The sequence below is a fragment of the Meriones unguiculatus genome, chromosome 20 (assembly GCF_030254825.1).
Source record: "Meriones unguiculatus strain TT.TT164.6M chromosome 20, Bangor_MerUng_6.1, whole genome shotgun sequence".
Taxonomy (NCBI): Eukaryota; Metazoa; Chordata; class Mammalia; order Rodentia; family Muridae; genus Meriones; species Meriones unguiculatus.
Genome location: NC_083367.1, coordinates 41,471,272 through 41,499,065, shown reverse-complemented (window position 1 = coordinate 41,499,065; position 27,794 = coordinate 41,471,272).

Sequence of the window (27,794 nt, the reverse complement as noted above, 5' to 3'; positions counted from 1 at the left end):
CCAAGTGTAAGTATATAACATAGGAAGATTTTTCAGTTGTTCTTAGCTCTAGGCTAGTTACATTGATTTCTAAGTGTTTGTGTCACATAATTATTTTAGGGTCTTATCATTCTGGATTTGATAGTAATTGAACATGACAGTACTGTGATTGTTTTCTATTTAACTAGAAGGAAGAGGATAAAGTTTACTTATTATGAAAAACTTTAAATGAGATTAGATATATTTGGTCAACCTCAGAATCTTCAAGAATTTTTATTTATAAAAGTTATTCATGGAAAATTACACCTCAGCCAAACATTATACATACTTAGCCATTCATACCTGACATCTGAATTATTACACTTACAGCAACAACTCCGTTCGTGGAGACTTGATGTAAGACCTTGAAAATGTTTTGTAACGAAAGTGTGGTATCATTGATCTTGATCTCATTGGTTTAGAAAATAAAATATCCTCTGGATTCACCTCCTCATAGACAGCCACATTCTTTATAGCCAATTTTAAAGCACTTGAAGATACAGATCATGAAGAATGTTAAGCTTGCATCACATTTTTCACAATTTGCTTTGGCTTCTAAAACTTATTCCACAGGACATCTAGAAACATCCTTTGACAGTATCTTACTCTATATGGTGTTATTGGCTTGTACATTCAGTTAATGTTGTTTGATACCTTCTTATATGACATTTGATATAATTGCCCAATCCATAACTATTTAAATACTCTGACAGGTGGGGAAAAGAAAAAGGTGAAATGTCTATATCATCATCGGCATCCTTTAATTCTGCAAAAAGACAAAGACAAAGGGAAAGAACAGATTGCTACCTCAAAGCCTACCTGTAGGATCAATAGGGATAAGAAAATTTATAGAGTTCTCATGGTTTACCACGTAAAGTTCGATGCCGTGAATGACAGGAGCTGGAAAATGTCATCAAACAACATTAGAGAAATGTCTCCCTCTCACCTGAATAAGTGTCCCGATTTTCTAGGACGTATCAGCTTAAATTGTGTGTGCCCAAAGCCCAGCACTCAGAAGGGGTCCTTCTCTGGTTTGAACATCGCTTTATATCCTTGAGTTGAACATTATTGCCTATTGAAGGTATTTGAGCCTCTTTTGTAACCAAATGGTAAACAAATTTTGCATTCATAAAGTAGTTATAGCATTGGAGTAAATCAATGATGGAATAAAAGAGCAAAAGAAATGTGTAGGCTATAAGAATGGAGACTATCTTAATTTGATAGTGTTTTTAATAAAGTCATAATTTAAGGTATTATTGCTTTGCTTTGAGTTGACATTAAGTGAGATTTGTTTATGGATATGTATTTTTGTGGTATGTCTATAGGAGGATACTGAGAATATGAACAAACATATCATTTGCCTCCGACCTCATAAGGATGCCAGGGCTTCTTAAGTAAGGCTGACTACTTCCATGGTTTCCAGTGCTCCAAGCCATTCATACTGATTTCCATGCAAACAGCAACTGTTGACTGTATTAATTATAGACGCTTTTCTATGCAAAATACACCGCTTCATTAAAGAAGGCCCCTAATAATCTTTTATTGACAAAGTATTGGGAACATAGAAAATTATGAACTTCATTCCCAGCTAGCCTGGAGTTGTTTCTAAAATCAATCTCTTGTTCAAACGTAGAACATACTTCAATGGGTCTTTTCTCGCCCCTCTATTTCTTGCTCAGGGCAAGGCCAATGAGGTTTGAAGTGCTCCTCTAAGTTGGCTGCCTTTTAATCGTTTTAAGACCTTATTTGTAGCTGGAATTTTGATTAAGTTTTAGCCACTGAAATTTGAAATTTATAAACATTTGGTAAAGACACAATGAAGTAGTGGCAATAAAATAGTACTATGAAGAGTGAGTGATGTGTGGGCTTGGGACTTACATTTCAGTTATTAAATATCGATTCTAAGTTATGACAAAGTCAAATATACTTTAAAAATCGAAAAGCACTTCAGGTCCTGTTATGAAATGTCTGTAAATAATAATATTTTGTAAGAGTTTACATAAAAACACGATTCAAAACAGCAACAAAGCAGTGCACAGTATTATGCTCTTGTTTGTTTCAATTTCCGTTTATATTATTTATATTTACTCCTTACTCTGTTTCATGATCCAGTCTTATATTTTAATTTTGTGTTTTAATAGATACTTGAAAGAGATGTTTTTCTTAATGCTGAGTTCCAGATAGTATGGAAAGACCTTGGGATAAGCAAGCGAGATGTTCCTATTGATACACCTATGCTGCATGTTCCTTAATGAAAAACAGTAATACGTATGGAAATAACCTGAGAGTACAAATGTTTGTTCCTTCATGAAGCTCATCATAATTGGAATGGTCTCCATCATATGAAGTGTGAAGTTGAAGAAAGTGTTGCGAGTTAAGATAAATTGTTATCTTTTGGTTGGAAGGGGTCCATCTTATGCTCCCAGTTATAGCTTTAGTTAGGTATAGCTTCAGTTTTGAAGCTACAGGACACTCCACTTTCTGAAATATAGTCTTATTGTTTACAGTTAATATCGGGTCTCCCCTTTGGGCTTGTCACCAGGCAGAGACTCAAATAGAATAATGCTCTAACACCATTTGTTCTTAATGAAAGTAATTTGTTATGAACTGAGGGAAAAGTGTCCTTTGTCCTTCTGCCAAAACAGCCTTGTTATGTGTTTGCTGAGGTCATTCAGATTAATGGGAATAGTACAACATGCTTGTAGACAAAGCATTAATGGAATGATGCAAAGTATTTTTCTATAACAATGCCAAATACCAGTGGACATGTGTATCTTATTTTCAGACATCTATTAAGAAAAACACTTTAAATTCATTGCTTTTAATTGCATTCTCCTGTATGACATCTTTATGACCTTATTATTCACTTGATAAAATGTTTTGGAAAGTGTTATTTGCTAGGGTGATGGTAGGAAATGCATAGGTAGAAATGCCATTTATAAAGCACACTATTATAACTTTTAATAAGATCACAAATAGAACATATATAGTTTTATGCTTAATAGCCTTTCATATTAAGAACATTAAAGGGAAAATCGATAATAATCTTTGATTAATTGATCAAAATAAAGAGTGAGATGTGAGAGAGCGTAAGGGATCATCTTGGTGAAGAAATCTACGGCTAGGTGAGATACTGGTACAGCTAGCTGTTTGTGTTCTAATAAGCCACATAGACTGATAATGACAAATATTTGAAAATAATTGTCATTCAGGGGTTTTCTTTTATCAGCTGTGCTTCTTTGGGCTTAGTAACTTCACTGTGACAGAGTCATCCAGAACAAATGAATTTGATCTTTCTTTCCTATGGCTGCATCTGTTAGGAGTATATTTCAGGTGCTTTGTCTTCGTTTTCTGTAACTTTGTTGCTGTGATTCTACATCCCTCCACATTGAGGGATGAGCGAGTAAGCAATTAAATTAATTGGAATTTGAAAAAATAAATGTGCAGAAGTTGTACCCAGTCTGGTTCTAGATGGCAATGATTCTATAACAAATGTCCAGCAGCTCTCCACAGGAATACACACACTGTGGGAATCGCCCTGCACAGCTGTACATGCGGTGCTATAAAACAGATTCTTCCTCATTCAGACCACAGCTTCTCCTCTCTCCAGTCCTCCAACTCCCCTCAACTTCCTGTCCCCGCGTCCAGGACTCTTCTGTCTCTCACCCAAAAAGGGCAGGCTACCAAGAGAAAACAACCAAACATGACAAAACAAGATAAAATAAAACAAGGCAAAAACCTTTACACAGAGGTTGGACAGGAGCAAAAGGGTCCCAAGAGTAGGCAAAAGAGTTCAAGACACACACGCTCACACAGTAAGGAGTCTCATAAAGACACGAAGGGAATAGCAGAAGACCTGGTGTAGAGCCCTGCAGGCTCAGTGTTTGCCATTCCAGTCTTAGTGAGCCCACATGAGCACTCCTTAGATGATTCAGTGGGCAATGGTCTCCTGGTGACCTCCATTCCCTACACTATTTCCTCCCCCTTGTTTACAGGATTTCCTGAGCTCCAAAGGGACAGACCTGATGTAGACCTCCAATTTAGATTCTCTCACAAAACCTGTGACCTACAGTCTTTCTTGCCTGTAAGATGTGATAGGGCAATAATGGCACAGAACCTGTGGGAGTGTCCAGCCAATGTCTGGTTTAATTTGAGGCCCACTCCACAAGTAGGAATCCATGCCTGACACTGCCTGGATACCCAGGAAGTGGAGACTGGATAGCGCAGAGACCTAGGGCAGAACCAAATACGACTGGTCTAAAAAGTCAAATTAGTGAAATGATTCTTAATGATGTTCAGCCATACTCGTAGATTCCTGCCTTGTCCAGTTGTCACCAGAGAGGCTTCCCCTGGAGGCAGACGCAGAGACACACAGTCAGACGTTATACATTGCTGTTCTTATAATCCTGCTACGTGTTGGAGGCTTTTTAGTTTGGGAGTTTTTATTTATTTATTTATTTATTTATTTATTTATTTTTAAGATATTGGTGACTCTGTTATTGTGGGGAATTTCTCACCAGTTCTTTCCCTCTGGTATTTACATTGTTATACAATGAGTTTTCCATGTGAACATTTTGTTGTGAACCTTCTTTTTATATTGGTGTTAATCCTTATTTCTGAAAACTTTATTGATACCTCAGGAAGGCCATAACATGACATTTAAATGAACTTCTAGTATATATATTAAGTACCTACAATGCTGTTGTCTTTGTGCTTTAAAATATCTTCAGCAATTATCAACTTGTCATATAATTAAATGTAGAATTATTTAGTGTTTTTAAGTGGCCAGAAACAAATGGTGACTTTTTTGTTGCAGTCCTAGAATTTCAGCCTTGTTGCTTCAGTGTGTATTTCTAGAAGAAACACTACGGAAGCTGAGGAGGAAATTTATCATTTTTAGTCATATGGTTCTTTAATTATAAGCTATTTTTTTTTGTGTGTTGAGACTATTCACTGGATTATTAGTTAGGATCAACTATGCTGTTTTCCTGGCTACTGCTACAAAATGTCTTGAGATGATCAAATCAAAACTTTCATAAACAGAAAACATACATGGCACCCTCAGACTCCATTTAAGCAGAAATTAGTGGTACTACTGTGTATGAGGTTTTACATGCTATAAATGATACATCACAAGAAAATAATCTGCTTATTGTTTTATTCATTAATATAGAAACAGGACGATTCTTTTCTAAGGGTTTTGTCAGAAGTCACTGGAAACAGAAATGTAATTTAATAGTGCTTAGCAGAGTCATCATAAAGACAACAATGATAATGACACACGCCAGCTAACAGGATAATTGTACTGATAATTGGAAGATGTACTTCCTCAGCTGCTGTGTTTATACTGTCGTACAACAATGTTGCTAAGATTCCATCAACATCCACATAATGCAAATTAATTAATGGATTCATACTGCATCTAAGTATTAGCACACATTAATAGTAGAATCAAATTATAAGGTAAGCTTGTAAAAATAATACATAACAGAAAAACATTTGTTTAAGCTTGAGATGATAACATTGTGGGAGGTTTCTTCTTACACTTAGAACTAAAATACTAAGTAAAGGAGATAAGCAAATAGAAAAGCCTACCAAAAAATTGTAATTAAATAGGGAGACATATAAACAAAGGCATTTTGGTCCTATTTGCCTGGCAGTGATTGACAATAAAATGTAAAATCTGACAATTATTATTCTTCAGCACAGATAGACTTAGTCTCTGAGTCTCCCATATTGATTGTTTGAATTAATTAGTGCCTTGCAGCTATTTCATCATTTTTTAAAAACAAAACAAAACAAGACATGGAAAGGCAAATAAGCCAACAAATTAAGTTTTAATTTTTAAATTATATTTTCTTCTTCCCTCGCTCCCTGTTGCCCTCCACCCATGGTAGTCCTGCTTTCCTTGTTGATGCTTCATCTCTTATAAAACATTGTGTTATTATATTAATTTACTATTAGCAAACACATCACAAGTAAACCTGACACTTGGAGAATATGCATATGCTTTCTTCATGTAGATCATGTTTTATTTTGGGAAGCATGTGTATATGTGTGGTGTGCTGTGTGTTTGCAGGCATGTGAGTGCACATGTGAGTGAAGGCTTGTACAGGGGTTTTTGGGAAGATCACAGGTGGATGTTGGGTATCTTCCTCAGTAACTCTTCTGTTTGTTTATTGAAGCAGGCTTTCACCCTGAATCCAGATTTAGCCAATTCTTGCTAGCCTACCTCTCCAGTTTGCCCAGGGATCCTGTCTCTCCCTCTAAATCATGGGATTACACCAGGCTTCCTCATGGGTTCTGGTGATTCTAACTCTGATTTTTATACCTGCCAAAATGCTTCATCCATTGAACCATATCCCCAGCTCTGGGATGAGCAGTATGAAGCATAACTTTAAAAACTGTTACTCTAACTGAATCTCAATCTAACTGAATTCTCAAGCTCTAATTTTCTAAGAAAGGAGGCAGTGGCTATCTGGACACAGACATAAAGGCTGTTGGACTCACTGTGTGTAATTGGATTGTATAGATCACACAGTCAGAACACAGTTTATCCATAGCCCATGCCTTCTTCCCCTGCGTGTTTCATATACAGGAGGGTTGTTCCTTACTGTGTTGCCTCAAACTGGAGCGGGGACCAAATATTACATAATGACTGTTCTAATGCGGTCTGTTCTTTTGGCTGTTGGCTGAAATTCAGAAACAGGAAGATAAATCCATTATTAGATTTCTCTTTTCTTTTTCTTAATTTTGTCTCAAAAACTAATGAAAGACACTGTAATCCAACAACATGCAAGAAGAGCCATGAATATCATTGTTTCCTAATTAAAAAAAAAAATACATCTGGATTTGATTCTCAAACTATTTCTGCAAAGTTGAATTCACCTTACATATGTTCATATTTTATGTTTCTATTTTAGTGGGTTTGTAACTAACTAACATGTAATATATATTATGAAAAATTTTACTGTAGTTGGAAAGGGACACAAGAATGTATTATTTAAAAGTATTTGAGATTTTTTTTTATTTTTTATTTATTTTTTTTTTTTATTTTATTTTTTTTTTTTATTTTTTTTCTTTTTTATTTATTTATTTATTTATTTTTATCAGTTACATTTTATTTTAACCAAGTTTATTCCCTTCTTTTAAATCATCCTTATTCCCAATTGGAATTTTGCATGAAATAGAGACTAATCGTTTCTAATTCCCCAAAGAGCTTAAAGCTAAAGCAATGTGGAAAGGTTTCAGACACAGCTCTATTAATGCTGTAATAAGCGTAATTTTTATGGCTCGTTATGCAAGACTGCCCCTGAGTATTCTTTGAGTCTTTGAATTGTGAATTACAGAAATTTTCACAACAGTTGGTGTATCAGCAGATAAATTTAATCTGAATGTATAGTATGTCTTCTAGAAGAAAAGTTAAAAAAAAGGGGGAGGGTGAAACAACCTCATGCTTTTATATCACTACTATAAGAAAAAAATTGTTTCATTATTTTATTCATTGTTTTTTTTCTAGAATATGTTTTTAATGAAAATAGTCATCTTAGTGACTAAAATAAAGTGACCATAGAGAATGGTATAGAAGAAGAAGTAAAAAAATTAACTTTTCTAAATGGATATATTTTTGTTTTGTTTTCTATACAAATATTTCATGTACTATATGGAGAAATATAAATTATTTGACATAGTTATTAAATTATTTATTTGTATTAACCATGCTACTAGCACAAGTGTCAATGAATTCCACATAAAAATATATAAAATGAACATTTTATTGCACAAAAGTTAAAAATTGGAGAGTAATGAGAGAAGGGGCTAAAATTGTGTCATTGTGGACAAAGATGTTGTGTTGTAGAACAAAAATGTCCTACAACATTTTTTGTTTCTGAATTGAAGCAGTCAGTAGTTCTCCCATAATTTAGCTGCCTAATTTTCAGACTGATCCATTCCTTAACCTAAATATTCCCACAAATTATTCGTTTTCTTGTATCAAGTGACTCAGGTGTGATATTACATCTTCACAAACCTCATCTATCACTGAAGTGAAAACCCACATCATGTTGATTTTCAAAATATAATCTTCCAATAAGCGGACAATAGAGAAGCAATTAATATTGACAGAGGTGCTAGAATGAAAGACACAGAAGTATGAGAGGCTTATGTTCTGTAAGACTGAGAGCCCAGTTCTGCATAGATGTGAAGACTTAGCACAGTGCATGGTAGCTTCTCATAAGATTTCTAGCACACGAAGGCCCGACTGACTAGAATAACACAAGATAGAACTTACTTGTGTGACCCACACACAAAGTCATCTAATTCTAAAGTAAACTCTCAAGGTGAAGTTTACTACCACATTGAGAAGTCAAAAACCGAGGCAATATAGTTATTTCTTCTGATTGTCCAGCTAGCGATTTACGACGACAATTGTGAGAAAAGTGTAGCTCCAAGATTCATGATCTACACCATTTTAGTTCCTTGTCACATTAAGCTCCTTACATAGAATGTATCATTGCAAATAATGGCTTTTTAGTATCTGAAGAATTTAGGCTTTACTGTTGTTGAGTGTAGACTGACTGCAGCACCCACTGTGGAAATCAGTGTGGAGGTTCCTCACAAAGGCAGAAATAGAAGTGTCATGTGACTCAGTTATACCACTTCTGGGACTGTAGCCACAGGACTCTACATTCTACTACAGATAAACTTACACAGTCATGTTTATTGCTGCTCTATTCACAATGGCTAGGAAATGAATTCAGCTAAGATGACCATTGACAAATGACTGGATAATGGAAATGTGGCACATATATGCAATGGAATTCATTTTAGCTGTGGGAAAAAAGAGCAATTATGAAATTTGCAGGTAAATGGATAGAATTAGAAAAGATTATGCCTAATACAGTAACCCAGGACTGAAAAGATATTCTCTCATATCTAGGTCTTCACTGTGAATCTTTAGTTTTCGGTGTTTAACATAGAGCAGCTTTTAAAAACTAGCAATCTAAAATGGGACCACCTGAGTGTCTTAAGTGAAGGGGGTATAGGACATAAATCTCTGTTCTATGAGCTCTTTCTTTGTCCTTGCACCTCTTGTAGGCAGTTCTTGTGAGTGGGTTGGTCTTCCCTTCCTTGTACTAGGAGACTAGTCTAGTTACAGGGAGCCTTCTTCATCCTAAATCTAGCAGGCATACCTCATTTACTCTTACGATAAAACTTAAATATAGGTGCCAATGTGAGGTGTCAGAAGTGAGTGGGAAGTGAGAATATGATTTATATACTAAATATTGCCAGATACACATAATTGAGTAGACTTCTGTTTTTATTAAGCATTTTTATTTTATATGAGCAGGCACAAACATCATGTATACACTTCATTAGACACTCACAGTTTAAAAAACATAATATATATTAATTACCTGGAGATTATGATCCTCAGCTATGTGATTCAGGAATGTGAAAAAATATAACTTTTTACATGTATAAATTGTACTTATTTTCTACAACTATAAACTTAGTTGATTATCTACCCCCTTTCTTAAGGTTGTATATTGTAGGATTAGATTTTTCACCAAATCTACTTTATTTAGAGTTCCCAAATATCTCTACCTCCCTTCCGCTCTCTCCCCTCCCCACACTGCAACCCTAGGTAGGAGATTAGTAGGGAAAAGGGCTGTATACCTCTTTTGTCTACTTCCTGCTGATTAGGGTCTATGGGTCTTTAAGGGATTACCAGATTGAGTCTTTAGATTACCAGCAGTCCAGTCCAAAGGCTAACACGGAGCAGTAACATAAAGTCAGTGAAAGCTGCAAGATTCAGTTGGATTGTCCAGAGAAGCTTTCTGGAAAGTTCCTTTTTGTGAAGTCAAATGTGAAATACTAAGACCAGCATAACAATGTCGAGCCAAAAAGCAATGTCTCAGTGTGCATGGGTTTCTATATATGTCCCCTCCTCAGAGTCCACCCAAGGATGTTCTCAGATGGTCAAAGTCACATCCCTCACACATGAGAGCTCACAGCAAAACATCACATGACAAGACTCAGTCTTCAAGGAGACCAGAAATAGCCACTTCACGAATGAACATGAGGGACCTTGTTTGGGCAGGTAGTCAAGGAGAGATCATTAACATTGCACATTCTTGACTGTGTGTATGTAGAGATCTGTAGCATTTTATAAATAACCATACTGTTCATCACATAATCAGATTCCATAATAAAGAAAATGCTGACAATAATTATAATAGAACAACAAATCAAAAAAATATTACTCATGAGGTACCTCAGTGTATTGTATTAAGTATATATATATATATACTTAGACCAAAATAAGCTCACTAAATATATATATATTTAGTGAGCTTATTTTGGTCTTTCAGTATTCTGTAATAGCTTTCTGTCATGCCAGACAAGCAATGGAGATGTATGGAGAAAGCATGCTACCTGGTGCCAAACTATGAGGCATCTAATTGCTGCAGCAACCTGTACTGTCCCTCTGAATCTAAGGAAACCCCCAACTAAGATAACTATTGACATTGACATAGTTCAGATCTTCCTGGGATCTACAGTAGACTTTGTAGTATTCTTGCTACAATTAATACATATAATACAAAGTATTATATGCCTTTCTACAATGATCCTCAGTCATAGATGTAGGGACTGTGTTGCAGATGTATCCACTAGACTCAGCTCTTCACAACCTATTGGCTTCTGCCTTGTATCCAGCTGTGGTTTTCTGTGATGCTCTCTATTTTCTGTAAAGAAAATATTTTTGATGATGGGTGATAACTATACTTATTTGTGGGTATAAGGATAAGACTTAAAATGCAGGACAGAATCATGTTGTTCCAACAACCTGGTAATACATATTCTCTTCTAAGATTCATGACCTCACTAGCCTCAGGCAGTTGTCTAGGTTTCCAGTACCAGGAAAGATTCTTTTCTCTTGAGTAGGCTTTTAGCCCAATTATAGAGAAATTGGTTACCACCAATATGTGAGTGCCACTTTTTGTAGCTTTATGGTTATGATAGTCACCTGAATTCCCTTGGCCAGACACTCAAAAGGTTTCCTGTGGTTAGTGCTGGGTTTTCATTAGTGTATAGTACTTGTGGGAAGCCCAAGTGGCATAATTTCATTTAAGGTGTGTGTGTGTGTGTGTGTGTGTGCGTGTGCCATGTTTATATATGTTGTCCTAGTCCTGGTCACTGTTCTATGCTATGAAAAGACTCCATAAACAAATCAAACTTTAAAAGAAATCATTTAAATGCTGAGTTCCTTACAGTTTCAGAAGGTTAGTCCATGGCCATCAGGTAAGAATGCACAGTAACAGGCAGGCAGGAATAGCGCTGGAGCAGTAGTTGAGCTCTTACAGCTTACCTAAAAATGGAGGCAGAGATAGCCAAACTGTGTCTGGCTTGGACATTCGAAATCTCAAAGTCCAAGACATACCTCATAATCCTTTTCAAACAGTTCACCAAGTAGGAATCAAATATTCACATACATGAGCCCATGGGGGCCATTTTTGTTCTACCGCCACGTAGACTTTATATATAATTTTAAATAAATGCAACATTATCTTATTCCTTAAGGCTTATTAAATAGCTTTTGTGTTAATTTTCCCTCTCCCTTCCTTTTCCTTTTGTATTGACCTCCATTTACTCTTCCTAGTTAAAATATTTCTCTGCATTTTTTTTTTTCACTTTTCCCTTACATATAACCTGTATCCTGTTAGCGCCTTCTCAAGCTTCCTCCTGCCCTGGGTCTCTTTATACATTCCTGGTTTCTGCAGTTACTCTTATATAATTACATCAGAATATTTGGAGCTAGAAATCACAGATGAGAGAGAATATGTGGCATTTGTCTTTCAGTGTCTGGGTTACAACACCCAATATAATATGTTCTAGATCCATCCATTTACATGCAAATTTCATTTTTCTTTCCAGCTGAACAGTACACTGTTCAGTTGTGTACATGGCCATATTTTTATTATAGATTCATCTGCTGAAGGACGCTAGGTTGTTTGCATTCCCTTGTTATTGTGGCTAGGGAAGCAAAGAGCTAGGAAAGAATCCATGGGGTAAGATCTAGAGTCTATTGGTCGTACATGAATGAGTAATATATCTGGGTCTTATGATGGTTTTATTTTTTATTATCTCTCAATACTGATTTGCGCAGTGGCTGTACTAGTTTGAATACATGCATTTCTTAACCTTCTGTTTTTGTCTTTATTAATATTCCTCTGTTTTTTTTTTCTTTTTCATGGAGATTTTTATGCTTTTAAAGCAAAGTCAGAGAGAATCAGTGATAATGTTTACATGCTCACAAGTAGATTGAGGGGAACTATTTGATAACATTTATCAGTTCTTTATAATAAAATTAGGCAGAGAAAGAATATACCTCACACACTACAAAAAAAAAAGTATTGTGGGGAACAAACCTATAGCTGACATTCCAAGTGAGGAAAAACTGAGAATATTTTCTTTCAGAACAGTAGCAAGACAAAGACCTATTATCACCTTTCTTACTCAATATATTACCAGGAAGTTCAGCAGAGAAATAAAGAAAGATGAAGACATGAATTCAGTGGCTGACTCTTTGATCACCTCCCCATGGGGGTTTGGGGCAGCCTTACCAGGCCACACAGGAAGACAATGCAGCTAGTCCTGTTGAGACCTGATAGGCTAGGGTCACATGGAGGAGAAGGAGGACCTCACCTATCAGTGGACTGGGGAAGGGGCATGGGAGGAGAAGAGGGAGGGAGGGAGGGCAGGATTGGGAAGGGATGAGAGAGGAGACTACAGCTGGGATACAAGGTGAATAAATTTTAATAAATAAAAAATTAAAAAAATAAAATGTACAATGATAAGCAAAGAGTAAAAAACAGGAACTCAGATCATCTCTATTTGCTAAGAGTATGATTCTAAATACAGAAAATAATAGGTTTCTCTAAAAGTATTAGAATGGTAGATAAAGTAAAATAACACTAAACAAAATCAATGCACAGAATTTAGCAGCTTTCTGTGTACCAACAACAAAATCATTTAGAAAGTAAAACAGGGAAGCAGTATCATTCATGTTATCCATGAAGAATCAATAAAAAAAACAACAACAAACAAACATGAATACATCCAAGCACTGAAAGTCCTCTATAGGAAAACGTGTAAGACAAAGGTAAAAAATGAATTAGAGAGACATTGGAAGTAGAGTGGATTGTATATTTGGAGAATTGACATGGAAAGGGTAGTTATTCTACTCAAAGCCTCTTACATATTCACTGCAAATGCCATCATCATACCAATGCCTTTTTTCAGAGAGCTAGAAAATAGCTTCTAAAATGTGTGTGGAAGGATTAAAGATCCAAGTAGCCAACAAAATACTGATCTAAAAATAGCAAAACCCAGAAGCACATTGTCTTTTATGCTTTCAGAATTAAAAGTCAATCAAGAGCATATTTTCCTAAAAAAAAAAAAAAAAAAAAAGTAAACATGCTAGTAAATGTCTATGTTGAAGTTCTGAACATTTTTTTCATACTGAAATATGGTAAATTTTAATAATTTAAAAAGAGGTTCCCCGAGTTCATTACCAAACGATATGATGATTGAATACCTCAGCAAGAGAGCAAAAGGAATGGAGTCCTCTCCCTTTCCAGAAAAGAGTGACGTCTTGGGAGAAGTATATATAATTCCCAGGATTATAAAAGTAAACCTCTAAGACCAGTTACAGGATGTAACATTTGCAAGTGTCCTCTTCCCTGTAATTCCCACTCCTGACTCGCTTGTTCTTGAATGAATCTTGAGAGTAAGAATTGGGTATTGATCCACTGCTTTGTGCAAACATAATAGCTGAAAATGTACAAAAACAAAAGCAATTCTATATTGGATATTCTTGGAAAGTTGGCTATTTGAAATTATGTTTGAAGCATACCTTTTATTTGTTTATTCCTTTTGGGGAAAAATGTGTTCTTGATTGACTACCAAACACATACAAAGTTCTTGTTCACTGGTCTCCAGTGTGCATGCTTTATGTGGATGTAAAAGGACAGCTCTTGGGAGGCCTTTCTCTCCAGCCATTGGGTTATCAGGAGTGCAAGTGTGCTGAGCCTTCTTACCAGGGCTGTTTTTGAATACTTGAATATTTTGGGTCTGTTTAATTTTCAAGATGTTGCATAGCTGAGCACAGCCACCACACTGTTCCTTGTATAAAAGAGACTATAGTACTAGATAGTTCTTTGGGGGTAAGCAAAATAGGCTCTAGCAAAGAACTCATATAAAACTCGAGATGTATTCTGCCTGGGCACACTAGCTTATAGGAAAGGATGAGAGGAAAGGAAGGAAATTTCAGCAAGAGTTCTGGAATCAAATCAGGAGGAGCTTATGAATGAAACATATCCTGTTTATATCTCTCAATTTAGATGATTTTGCTGATGCCACATCTGTTATATCATTTATTACATTTAAAAATCCTCAGAAAATCTTGAATTTACCAAGTATTTGGTATCATATGTATTTGAAAACTGTCTCTAATTTTAGGGTTTTCCTCTTTTTTTTTCTTCTTACACCATAGAAAAATATAATACATTTTTATTTTAGTTTCTCTTTTTTTTCTCAATCATGGTTTTTCAGTCTTCACTATTTATATATTGTTATAAGGAATTCATTGTTGCTGGATGCTCTCCTGTGTATTTCAGAACTTTAGCATCTCTTTGGACCTCTACCTAACTCAGCGGTGGTAGCAATTATTTCTCCATTTGTTTCCTGTTTCCTGCATATTGCGAAATACTGTGGGGGAAGAAAGATTGTGTCTGGCAGAAAACCACAGGATAAGCCTTCAAAACTATTACAGGTGATGCTACTTTAGCTCTTATACAGTCTAACACTATTATATGGTTTTTATTTTAATCATGTGGGGACTGAAGTTTTGAGACTCTCTAACATGCTAGTCTTCCCTCCCTGATCTAACTAACACATAGTTGGCTGTTTCTCAGCATGGCTTCTTTACCCAAAGACACAGACTTTAATAGTTGATATTATTGGGACCACTGGCTTCCCAGAAGAACATAACGTGGAAATGCTTATCCATGGAATGGTAGTTAAAGCTCCTAGACTATGGAACGCTTGAATCTGTCATGCTAAGTCAAGTCATGCGTCTAAGATGTAAGTCAAGAGAGCAGTAAAATTCAGTCTCTTAGGAAGACATCGAAAGTTAAAGCAGTGAGTATTTGAGAACAGTAATTTCTTCTACTGTGAATGAAATCCTTCCTTGGAGTTGCAGGATGAGACCTCGTTCTTCTGGGCAGAACATTCTATTTCCCTTTTGGATATAGAAGTCCTCACCATTCATTTATTATTCTGGAAAGAGGGAGATGTTTTGGGAGAAATGAAGTGCAGGGTTACGGGAGTTACACAGAAAGCAAGAAACCTCTTATTTGGACAGTGTACTATTTGAGCATGGACTCTGAGGCACAGTGCTTTAATGTGCAGAAATTGCCCTCTGCTTCATAGAAATTAATCAAGAAATAAGCAGAGCTTCTGGGAACTGCCAGGAAATCTGAGCTGGAAACCCTGAGTGGGCTTACCAAATACCAGTGTTAAGTAACTTCGTATTATATGACATTCCCATGTCTTTGGGGTAGTTCTTTAAAACTGGTCTGGCTCTGCTTAGATTGATTGAGTGGATACTAAGCAACAATTTCCTATGAAATGTAAGAAAGAAAATACTTGGATCTTCTGAGATGTATGGTCTCTGGATGAACTACTCCGCCTTGCCATAGAATGTAGACAACCACAGATGATGTACTGGTAAATGAGTATTTGATTTCTTATCCTTCAAAAGAGTTTGGTGGAGAGCTAAAGGGTTGCGGTTTGTGTCTCCCTGGTTTGGACTTGACGTTTATTCTGTGGTTATGACAGAGTGATGAAGTATACTTGAACCCAACCAATGCATACTCCCTTTCCAAGGTCCACAAAACCTTAAGAAGATAGGAGGTGGTAAATAAAGAGGACAATGCAGCAGTCAGTCTACAGTGGTCACTGGCATTTGAATGCAATACACAGTGTTTGGGAAGCACAGGCAGGTCTGGGAGGAGTGAAAAACAGATCCTGACGGAAATATTAGTTCAAATTTAAGAAATCTTTTTCTTTTCTATTGTAAATAACAGACTAACCCTTTCCCCACATAGTCCCACTAAAAGTAATATATTCTGCGATACTTTAATATTTTACCATGCCTCTGACGCCTTTACAGCACACACACAAACACACACACACTCACAGTGATTTAATTTGTCTGTTTTATGTAGAATTACCAAAGGTTTTCACTCTGAATCCCTGATTAGCCAAATCACACCGTTAAATTAATCCACAAGTGTTTTCAGCGCCGTTCCCCGCCAGCTAGCATAAGGCAAGGCACTACAGAATCCCTGCATGTGACTGTGCCAGTTACGAGTGAGTGAGAGGAGGCATTGTCTCAGCGAATATTTTAGTTTAGGGTAAACTGCTGCTGTTAATGAGGAAAAAGTTGCTTCTACACTATGGTGTGCTCCTGGCTGTGGGGTGGGATGTGGGGGTCTTGCAAAAGGAGTCTTGACCATGGAGGAGCAGACCTTGGTGTTTCCTATGAAAACATCCTAGGCAGGAATAGGCATCTTTCTTCACTTTTTTTGTCACTGAAGTCCATCTTGTTAATAGGACACCCTCTCTACATGGGAATCACTTCAACCTCAGGGGAGTCTAAAGTTTCTGAAACTGTAGGTCATATTTTGATGTTGACCTTGCCTGAGCTTAGTGGATTCAGCTGACCAATCAATGGCCTTTAGGAGGACAATCAGTTCCAAGGAGGGGGCTATTTATCATAGATAGCTGTTTCCCATTTATGTTTTTGTGGGGGAAATAGACCCACATGGTAAAGAGTGAAATCTCTACTCCTATTTTCTTTCAAATAAAAGTACTTTTAAAATGACTGAATTGATGCTCGCATTAAAAAATGATCATAGTTAATCACTTAGTTTGTACATGAAGTGTGTGCAGGCACACAGGTGACCCCATGTTTGTGCAAACCTTGTGAAGACTAGAAAACTTTCAGGAGTCATTTTTCACTATGTGGGCTCCAGGGACACAGAAATAGAACTTAGGTCTTCACAGTTGACCAGAGGCCCCCTTACTTGCAAGGCCATCTTGGCAGCCCTAGAGGCTCACATTTTTGATACAAAAAGGGTTTTATTTCCTGAATAAACTGCAGTGAAAAAAAAAAAAAAGGGGTTTTATGACTTTCAGGTCTATCATTAGGAATTGAACTAATTACAATACTGATTTCAAATTTAAAAGTGTAACCAAAATGAAAGAATTGTTTGCCTATGGGCACTTTCACAGCCTCTGAGAGGGTCTCACACACAAGCCAACAATCCATAAAAATATTCTCAGGATTTTAAAGGTTATAAAACATACTGGGAAAATTCAGTACATACTCAATTAAGAGTTTAAGTGGTATAAAAAATTCACATTACAAACCATAAGTATCAAAACAGGACTTTAATTTCAATGCTTGTGACATAGTAGCGTGCAAACACTCATGTATTGTGATAATAGAAAAAAAAATTTTCTTACAACTTTACTCTTCAGTATTTCAACCATCTCTAATTACAGACTTAGGAAGTTGGTAAAGAAAAATCACCATTTTTGAAACTACTTAAACATTTCTAGTATGTTAAAAGTTAGTAAATTCTTATAGGGCTTGAGAGTATCAGTGTAGAGCAGGCATGATAGCATGGCTCCAACATCTTCATGTAAATTGTGCACCTCGCTGCATGTTATATCTATTTATAACATTCCTATCGATTCATAGTAACTCAAAGTTACTGTAAAATCATATGGGCAACTGATTACAAATAAAACAATTCGATACCATAATTTTATCACACATTTTAAGATGATTTGCTTACCTAATAAACAGTGAAATTTATGGGCTAGTGTTGAAGGAATTCTTGTGCTACTAATGATGTTCACCAACAGATATCAATAATATAGTGGTATACTATTAACTATCTCTGGGGTCCCTTAATTGTGAGCAAGGTAGTTTTTCATTATAGATATATGTGAAAAAAAATAGAGGTTTTTTTGGAGCATGATTTTTTTTTATTGCTCTATTAAAAAGAGAAATGAGCATTGTAAATATCTTGTACTAAGCAATAGACTAATTTCTATAAGCACATTAGAGATTAATAGCATTGTATTGTCTGTTTGTCTTTCTCCCCAACTTGTTCTTGCATTGTAATGAGAATGTAATGGTTTCTCAAAATGTATACATAGAAACCCTCTAAGCTTGTGAATATAATATCAGACATAGAAAAGTGAACTTTTCAGATGTGATTCTATTAAGACCTTGAAGTGCCATAATTTTCCTTGATCATCTGGGTAGAACTAATTTAATCACATGGGTCCTTAAAACATTAACTATTGACAACTCTCAGTTGTGAGAAGAGGAACCACTGTGGATGAATGGTAATATAAGTGTAACATTGATAGCTTTGCAGATGGGCTGTACTATGAAATGAGAAAAAGCAAACAAAACAAAACAACAGACAAACTAAAAACAGGCTTTGTCCCTAGTCACTTAAAAGGAATGTAGTCCATGCTGACACCAGGATTTCAGCCTCAAAGGACTTACATTGGTCTTTGGGCCAGCTCATATGCAATGTATTTTATATCACCATATTCTGATCTTTGGTTACAGAAGCAAAACAAAATTACCCAGCTTCTCTGCTTGTTTTCTTCATTACTTACTCTATAGTCCATTTGATCTTGGGATACATTAATTAGGATGCTTTCTAGTATTTCATCTTTGACTTCTGTCTTTGAATTTTATGGTTGTATATTTCAGCAGTCCTAAATTTAAGACTTTAAGAAGAATATGAATTTTCTGAGGAAGAGCCAAACTGATTTATAAATAGCTCCTTTAGTCCTGCCATTTGGACACATATTTCAAAACTTCATATGGTATCAAATAAATACAGATAATTTTTTTTAATTCCAAAAAGGGAAACAAGGTACTGGAGAGAAGGCTCACTGTTTAAGAGTTTCTATTGCTCTTCAAGAGGATCAGTGTTTGGTTCTCAGCACCCACATCAGGCAACTGTAGCTCCAGTTTCACAGGATCCAATGTCTTTTGGCATCTGTGAGCACTTTGAATGTATGTTATGCACATAACCTCATACAGGCACACACATACATAAGTAAAAGTAGTGAAAAAAACCTTTAATAGACAAGTTAAAAGTCATAAAAAACATGCATGTTGAATGAAATGTCAAAGTTTTAATTAAGAATAATGAGTTTTCCTTCTGAGATTGGCATATCTTTGTATGACATTTTGTTAGCTTTTTATAATTGTGAAAAAAAATATAAGAGGCAAACAAAAGAGAACAAATTTATTTTGGCTCAAAGTCTTAAGCGATTTTAGTTATCTCATGTCTTTATCTTTCGTTTTCAGTCTTAAGGTGAGACAGTGCATCAAGAAAGGAAACACATGGTAAAGGAAGCCGCTTGTACCAGCCATGCAAGAGGGCACAAGTGGGGGTAGGTAGAGGAAGAAGGAGAGGGAGAAAGACAGGGAGAGGGAGAGACCGCAATAGTCCACTCTTGGCATACTGCAGCATCTCATTTCATTTTACGTGGTGCTTCCTGAACAAGCACCTCTTGTTCTTTGCACAGACTGTTGTCTGAGATTTTGGTACAGTAGCTCTTGAGAAGCATTTAGGATATAGAGCCTAACAGGAGTGTTGCAGTGACACTGACAGATCTTCATGTGCTGTAGGAGTTTCTTTTGTAAAGTCGTTAGGATGCCATTAAGAGTCTAGGAGGGAGAGTAATTTCTGTAATGCGTTCTGTGACCTCAGAGTCATAGCATGTCAACGAAAGGGCCCATAGCCTCTTCTTTCCAGTTTTAAAGTACGGAAACTCATTTTGAGAATATTTTAGCTGAACTTCTTCTTGACGGAGAATAACAGACTACTTGAATCCTTTCATTTTTGAACTGTATGGTTTATGCAAGCACATTTAAATCTTTTTTGCTTAATTAAAAATTTAAGTATTTTAAAATAAAATTGGATGGCAATATTGCTTTAGTATATAGACATTTTAATTGAGGAGAATAATACATTAGGCTAATCTGTCCAGAATGTCCAGAGGCAATGGAAAAATATATCTAATATACTCTAGAATCAGAATGGATTATTTTGCGTTATTTATTTTATAAACAAACTCATGAACACTCCAGTTAGAATCCAATAATTTAAAACTATGCAAGTAATTCATTGAACGGACTTTGCTTCAGGTCAGACTTCCAGCCTTCAAAAATTCTTAAGATGTGACTTCAGTGCACATTGCCCGAAAGAAAACCAATTAAAGTAATGTTTTTCTGACCAAAAAACATATTTTGTGTTTTAATTTTCCCTGATACTAATGATGCCATAGATTATTAAAACTAAAAGACTGAGCAATCCAATTTAATTCCATTCTTTAAGGTCACCATCTCCTCTTTGGATTCTTCTCAGGTTCAGTAACAGTTGAAGGTAGCTTCCTGTTGTTCTATCCAATGTATTTTTTTTTCCATGCAGGGAAATAAATGGTTTTAACAGATTAACACAGGAATATTTTGAATAAATTATGTTCTAATATTAATGTTTTGTAATATTCCTGGAACAATTTTCATAATCCTTTAAAATATTTTCTGATCATTAATTTTTCTAAAATTGCTATGAATAAACGTTTTGCTATGATAAACTTTTTGGAGTTTGTAACATCATAAAATATTTGCGCCTCAACTAAAATAGGATGAATTTCCTTTTATTGTCAGAAGATAGACTTCAATACCCACTTTAACACTGTGGTAATTACTTTTTTAATTGGAAACATGTATATATTATATGCAATGACCACAGAAAGGGAATACTAAATATTTTGTTAAAAAACATCTGTGTCATCTGTGTTATTTTTTACTAAAGGTAATATTTGCCAGGCAGTGGTGTTGCATGTCTTTAATCTCAGCTCTCAGGAAGCAGAGGCAGGTGGATCTCTATGAGTTTGAGACCAGCCAGGTTTACAGGGAGATTTCTATGACAGCCAAGGCTACACAAAGAAACACTGTCTTGAAAAAAATTATTTAATCAAGTTTTTGAGTATGGGAAAATATATTGCTGAACTATAGTATTTTTATACAGACAATTACTTATCTTAAAATTGAAGATATGTTGGTATTCTGTCTTCAGAATATAAATATAATATTATATAAAATATAAATATAACATTTATGTTTTAATAAGTTTTTCTGAATTACTTACTCAGCATTATTCAAGTTTGGCTTTTTCTAACAGTGTTAGAGTTCTTCTCAAGTATTAAGTGTCTATTGCTTTGTAACATGACCAGAATATGGTTTTCCCAACCCTGGGCCACAAAACATTTCTATTTTCTTTGTTATTAATTTTCTTTTATTTTGAATAATAAATAATGAATGATAAATTTCTTTTATTTTGAAATTGTCAGGTTTAAAGCTTTTCATATGCTATTATTAATTTATTCATCTACCTTTCTAGAATTTAAATGATTGAACAAACAGTTTGAATTTTTCTAGATTTAAACACATTGGCAATCTATTGTCCAAGAGAGTTGGACTATTTTTAATCTAAGCAGAGCAAAGTGAATGCTACATTTGGCACATCACTGAGGTCCATGAGCTTGATGTTTTATCTATTCTAAATTTAATAGAGGAAAGTAGCATCGTCACATTTTACGTGATATATATTTTATTTTGTTATTAGTTAGTTTACATGTAAAAACAAGTGGCCTTGTCAGTTTTTGTTCATTTTCTTTTCAATTTTGTATATCAATCTTTTTCTTTGTATATTTATAGTATTTTACACCGTCAAAACTTATTTTACTATAAAATAATGTATTATAGATGAGGATCAAGTGTCTGTAAACCATAAAGCTGTTAACAGAGACCTGCTATCTAGAATGTATGTTTTATGTAGGTTACAGAGTATATATCACATATGATTTTTGTTCTCAAATCTAAGCAGTGAAAAAGAAAACACTCTAATGAAAAGAAAATGGGTAATAGATAGAGACACTTCATTGAAAAGGACTGGCTTATTCCACATGACACTGGAGACTGAATGTAGGCCTACCTCTCCAAGTGAAGTGTGTGCTGCCTCACAGAGCTGTCCTCCAAGCTGCTCTCTTGATATTCTTAGTTCCAAATCTGTGCTTTCCTTCTGGAATACAGTGCTGAGGCTACTGAGCCATAGATTTGCAGAGTTGTGTGCTTCTTTAGTGTTTTTCTCTTGAAGTTTGTTCAGTTATTAAAGTTTTTTTTGTTTGTTTTGTTTTGTTTTTTACTGTAGAGGACAGATAAAATATCATAACCTAATTTCTGTGTCTTCCTGTTTTTCATTCTTTCTATCCCCTCACTTACTCTCTATGTTACTATTGTTTTCTAGAATTCTTATGTGAAAGAAAAATTTAAAAATATGAAACATTTTTATTATAACACAATGAAGAATATAGTTTCATTTTTTAAAAGTTTAAATGTATTATAAATCAAAAGTTCAGGTTCCCTTTTATTATTCCCTGCTTTCACTTGCCATGTTCCGAAATAACCTTGTTTAACATATATTTGTAATTGCTCATCTTAAAAAAAGTATTTAGATAATTCTGTCATTCATAAAGACTTTTGCCGTTCTACTCTGTGTCATCTACTATTGCTAACTGTGGCAATATTGTGAAGGATTTCTTTCCAGAACCTTCCTTATAGGGGCTGTAACACATTAATGAGCATTTAAATATATGTAAAATAAAGCACCTTTCAAAGAGTTGTGTTTTAGTAGAGGATGTAGCAAGGGAAAAATTTTATTGTTCACATCTTGCAGTTTATTCCTTGTTTAATGTTGGTAGTTAAGATCTTGAACTCATTGGCACAGAAAAGGAATTTCTGAACAGAACACATCCACTAAGACCAACAATGGACTAATTAGATTCTATGAACCTGGAAAACATCTATATGGAAAAGGACACCATTATTCTGACAAATAGAAGGCTACTGAATAGGAAAATGTTCTTGCCATCCACACAGATGATAGAGGATTAATATCTAAGATATATACAAAACTCAAAAAGAGTGAACATCAATAAAACAAATACCCCAATTTAAGAGTACAGCTCTCCAAACATGAAACACAAACACCTGAGGGGAATAGAACTGTCCTATATGTGTAGTAATTAGGGAAATACAACCCAAAATTACTTTGAAATTTCACCTTACACCAGCCAGATATTTTATGGGCTAAGATCAGTAAAACAAACAAGAGCTCATGATGGTAAGAATGTGAATTAAGGAGTACACTCATCCATTGCTGATGGAAGTACGAACTTTTATATTTACTGTGGAATACTATATGATGATTTTTCAGGAAAATGGAAACCGATCTACACCAAGATACAGCCATACCATTCTTTGGCATATACCCAAAGTACTCTGTATTCTACCACAAGGACATTTGTTCTACGGTGTTCATTGTTGCTCTAGTCATAATAGCCAGAAATTGGAAACAACCTATATATTGGCAAATGGATGAGTAGATAAAGAAAACATGCCATATTTACACAATTTACTATTGATAAGCTGTTAAAAATGATATGAAATTCCCAGGTAAATGTATGGGCCTAGTTAAAAACATCCTAAATGAAATAACACAACCCCTCTATATTCAAAGGTAGTGTGTATTAACTTAAATGTAGATGTTAGCTTTTGAGTCTTTGATAAGGAAGCTACAATCTGTATAACCAGAGAGATTAAGTATAGAACAAGGGCCTGGGGGAAGGAAAGTTACAGAAAAATAAAGCAAGGTACACATCATCGATGAAATGTATTGTCAGTCTTTCCTGCTAAGCTATGAGCCTTGAGTGTAGGTGCTATGTTTTTGTCCCTATGTTTCTATACCTATGTATGTACTGTCCTGGGGCTTGGCATATCATAGATGCTAAATATGTGTGATGACTAATCATCATTGTCATCTTCACTAGATTAGAATCCTCATAGAGGCTCACCTCTGGGCATGTCTGGTGTTTCCAGAGAAGATTAACACAGGTGACACCACGCTGAGGTCTGGGGTCTCAGACTCAATGAAAAGGAGAAATCGAGCCAAGGACCCACCTTTTTCTGCTTGATTGAAATCATGCCAGCACAGTCTGCCCGCTGCCGTGCCTGTCCTGCTGTGATGGACTCTACCCTCAGGATGGACTCTATCCTGTGAGCCAGGATAGTTGCATGTGAAAGGGGTTATGTCACAGCAATAAGGAAAGTAAATAACGTATTATTGGTTTATTAAACGAACAATTTAGCCTAACCCACTCAAGAATAGGAGTTAAGGAACATTAGATTATATAAGATAACTAAAAAAAAAACCCAAAACAATACAAACAAACAAACAAACAAACAAAAACAAAGCAAGGGAAATGGAATGGGAAGATTGAAAAAAAGGGGGAAGAAAAGATGTATATAAAGGAAGGAATAAAAGGAGGGGCAGATAAAACTTAGGGCTATTTGAGATGTCATATGAACTCTACTACAGGAGAAGCTTCTTAAAAGGTCATACATATATGAAAATAATTTAAACAGAATCACCAAGTAACAAAACAAAACCTGAACAAGATATCACCAAGACAAAACCTGAAACTAGATATCCATTTCCACCAAATGAAATCTTCATTGCCAGGAATGGGTTAGATATAATCACGTTGTTTGCCAAAGAGGAAACCTACAAGCATTCCAGGGGTCACTGAGTTATTGGTTGCTCTCTAAAAACTGATGTTATGACTCTTTGGTGAAGATAATAACCTACACAACTCATTAAAAATGGATAAGTCAAGTTGCCTGTAGCCTTTAACACTACTTACTACTGTCCATGGTACTGTAAAATATTCTGCATGCTATCAGAGGAGAAAGATGAGCTCCAACTCAACTACAAACCCTTCTGTCTACAGTAATGACCTACCTGTAAGGTACACTGGTTCAGTATTTGCACAGATCTTTTTGAAATTACCAACAAATATCTGAATGGCTTTAAGGCCCATGACATGAGAAGGAACACAGCTGTAACACTGCTAGGGATGTCAAGAGGACAAGACTGGATAGACCATGGACCTAGGGAAAAAGAAAATGGTGTTCTTTTTCAAAAGGAACATAGCAAGAAAATGAGTCTTCATTATTTTTCTATACTCATAGATTAGTGTCCTGACCAATCATTATCGGAGAAGCTTCCTCTTCCAGTACATGGTAACAGATCCAGGGACCACACCTGGACAATATGCAAAGAGTGAGGGACCTTTGAACACGCAGTCCTAAAAGAGATATCTCCAGAAAAACCTTCCCCTCTGGGATCAGGGAACTTTTGGAAAGGAGGCAGAAAGAAAAACAATAAAGAGTCAGTGGGGATGAATGACACCAAGAAAACAAGACAGGATAAGACTGGTGTAAATAAGACCTTACAGAGACTCTGGCAGCATGAACAATGCCTGCACAGGTATAAGGCAGATTTTATGCTACAGTGGAGAGGGGAAATTGACATAAGCCCCAGTTTGTAGCCCAGAAACTATCTGTAATTGATTATTGCTTGCAAAGTTAACAGTGAATCTTCTATAAATAGATTTTCTTAAGTATACAAACCACAGCTCAGGCTAGGGCTCTTGTCCATCAGTAGATGGGGCTTCATGTCCTCCACGGTTAGAAGACCCATTTAGGATCTCTATCATATATTTATAAAGTTTTTCAGAAAGGAGGATCAATGGAACCGAATAGAAGACCCAGTAATAAACCCACACTCCTATGAATACTTGATTTTTGACAAAGCAGCCAAAACCATTCAATGGAACAAAAAAATCTTCAACAAATGGTGCTGGTCCGACTGGATGTCTACATGGAGAAAAATGAAAATAGATCTGTATTTATCACCCTGCACAAAACTAAACTCCAAGTGGATCAAAGACCTCAACATAAAACCAGATACTCTAAACCATTTAGAAAAAAAAAGTGGGGAACAGCCTAGACTCATTGGCACAGGAGACAACTTCCTGAACAGAACATCAACAGCACAGGCTCTAAGATCAACAATCAATAAATGGGACCTCATGAAACTGAAAAGCTTCTGTAAAGCAAAGGACACCTTCATCAAAACAAAACGAATGCCTACAGATTAGGAAATAATCTTCACCAACCCTTTATCTGACAGAGGGCTAATATCCAGTATATATAAAGACCTAAAGAAACTGAAAAGCAACAAACCAAGTAATCCACTTAAAAAATGGGGAACAGAGCTAAACAGAGAATTCTCTGTAGAGGAATACCGAATGGCAGAGAAACAAAGAAATGCTCAACCTCATTAGCCATTAGGGAAATGCAAATCAAAACGACCCTGAGTTTCACCTTACTCCCATCAGAATGGCCAAGATGAAAAACTCAAGTGATAACACATGCTGGAGAGGTTGTGGAGAAAGGCGAACCCTCCTCCATTGCTGGTGGGAATGTCAACTGGTACAACCACTTTGGAAGTCAATCTGGCGCTTACTCAGACAATTAGGAATAATGCTTCCTCAAGACCCAGCTATACCACTGGTAGGTATATACCCAAAATTTGCTGAAGTGCACAACAAGGACATTTGCTCAACCATGTTTGTGGCAGCTTTATTTGTAATAGCCAGAACCTGAAAACAACACAGATGTCCATCAATGGAGGAATGGATACAGAAATTGTGGTGTTTTTACACAATGGAATACTACTCAGCAATAAAAAATGAGGAAATCATGAAATTTGCAGGCAAATGGTGGGATCCAGAAAAGATCATTCTGAGTGAAGTATCCCAGAAGGAGAAAGACAAGCATGATATATACTCGCTTATATAGACCTACAAGATACGATAAACATAAGAAAGTCTATAAACCTAAAGAAGATAAACAAGAAAGCAGACACGGGGAAAGATGATCAATCCTCACTTAGAAAGACAAATGGTCTGTGCATTGGATGTATGACAGGAGTCTACCACAGAAGGCATCTGAAAGACTCTACCTAGCAGCGTTTCAAAACAGATACTTCGGCAGAAGGGGAGTTAGTATGACGGGGAAAGGATAGGAGCTCCACAAGGACCAAATATATCTGGGCACAGGTTTTTTTTCCGAAACTGTTTCTCCAACCAAGGATTATGTATGGATATAACCTATAACCTTTGCTCAGACGAAGCTCGTGGTAGCTCAATAACCAATTGGTTTCCCATAGTAAGGGGAATAGGTGCTATTTCTGACATGAACTCAATGACTGGTTCTTGGACCTCCCCACCCCCCAAGGGAGGAGCAGTCCTGCTAGGCCACAGAGGAGGACTTTGCAGCCAGTCCTGAAGATACCTGATAAAACAGGGTCAGACGAAAGGGGAGGAGGTCCTCTCCAATCCGTGGACTTGGAAAGAGGCAGGGAGGAGCTGAGGAAGTGAGGGTGGATTGGGAGGGAATAAGAGAGTGGGATACAGCTGGATACAGAGTTAATAAAATGTAACTAATAATAATGATAAAAATTAAAAAAAAATTGAAAAAGAAAAAAAAAGTTTCTACTGCACTTGGTTTCTGTAGCATTCTTCAATTGCCACTCAATTCTAGCTATCTTTCCCATTCAACCTACCCTTATTCCGCTCTTAAAACCTACTCTATCGCTCCCTTCCAGGGAGATCCATGTGTTTCAGCCCCTCCCTGA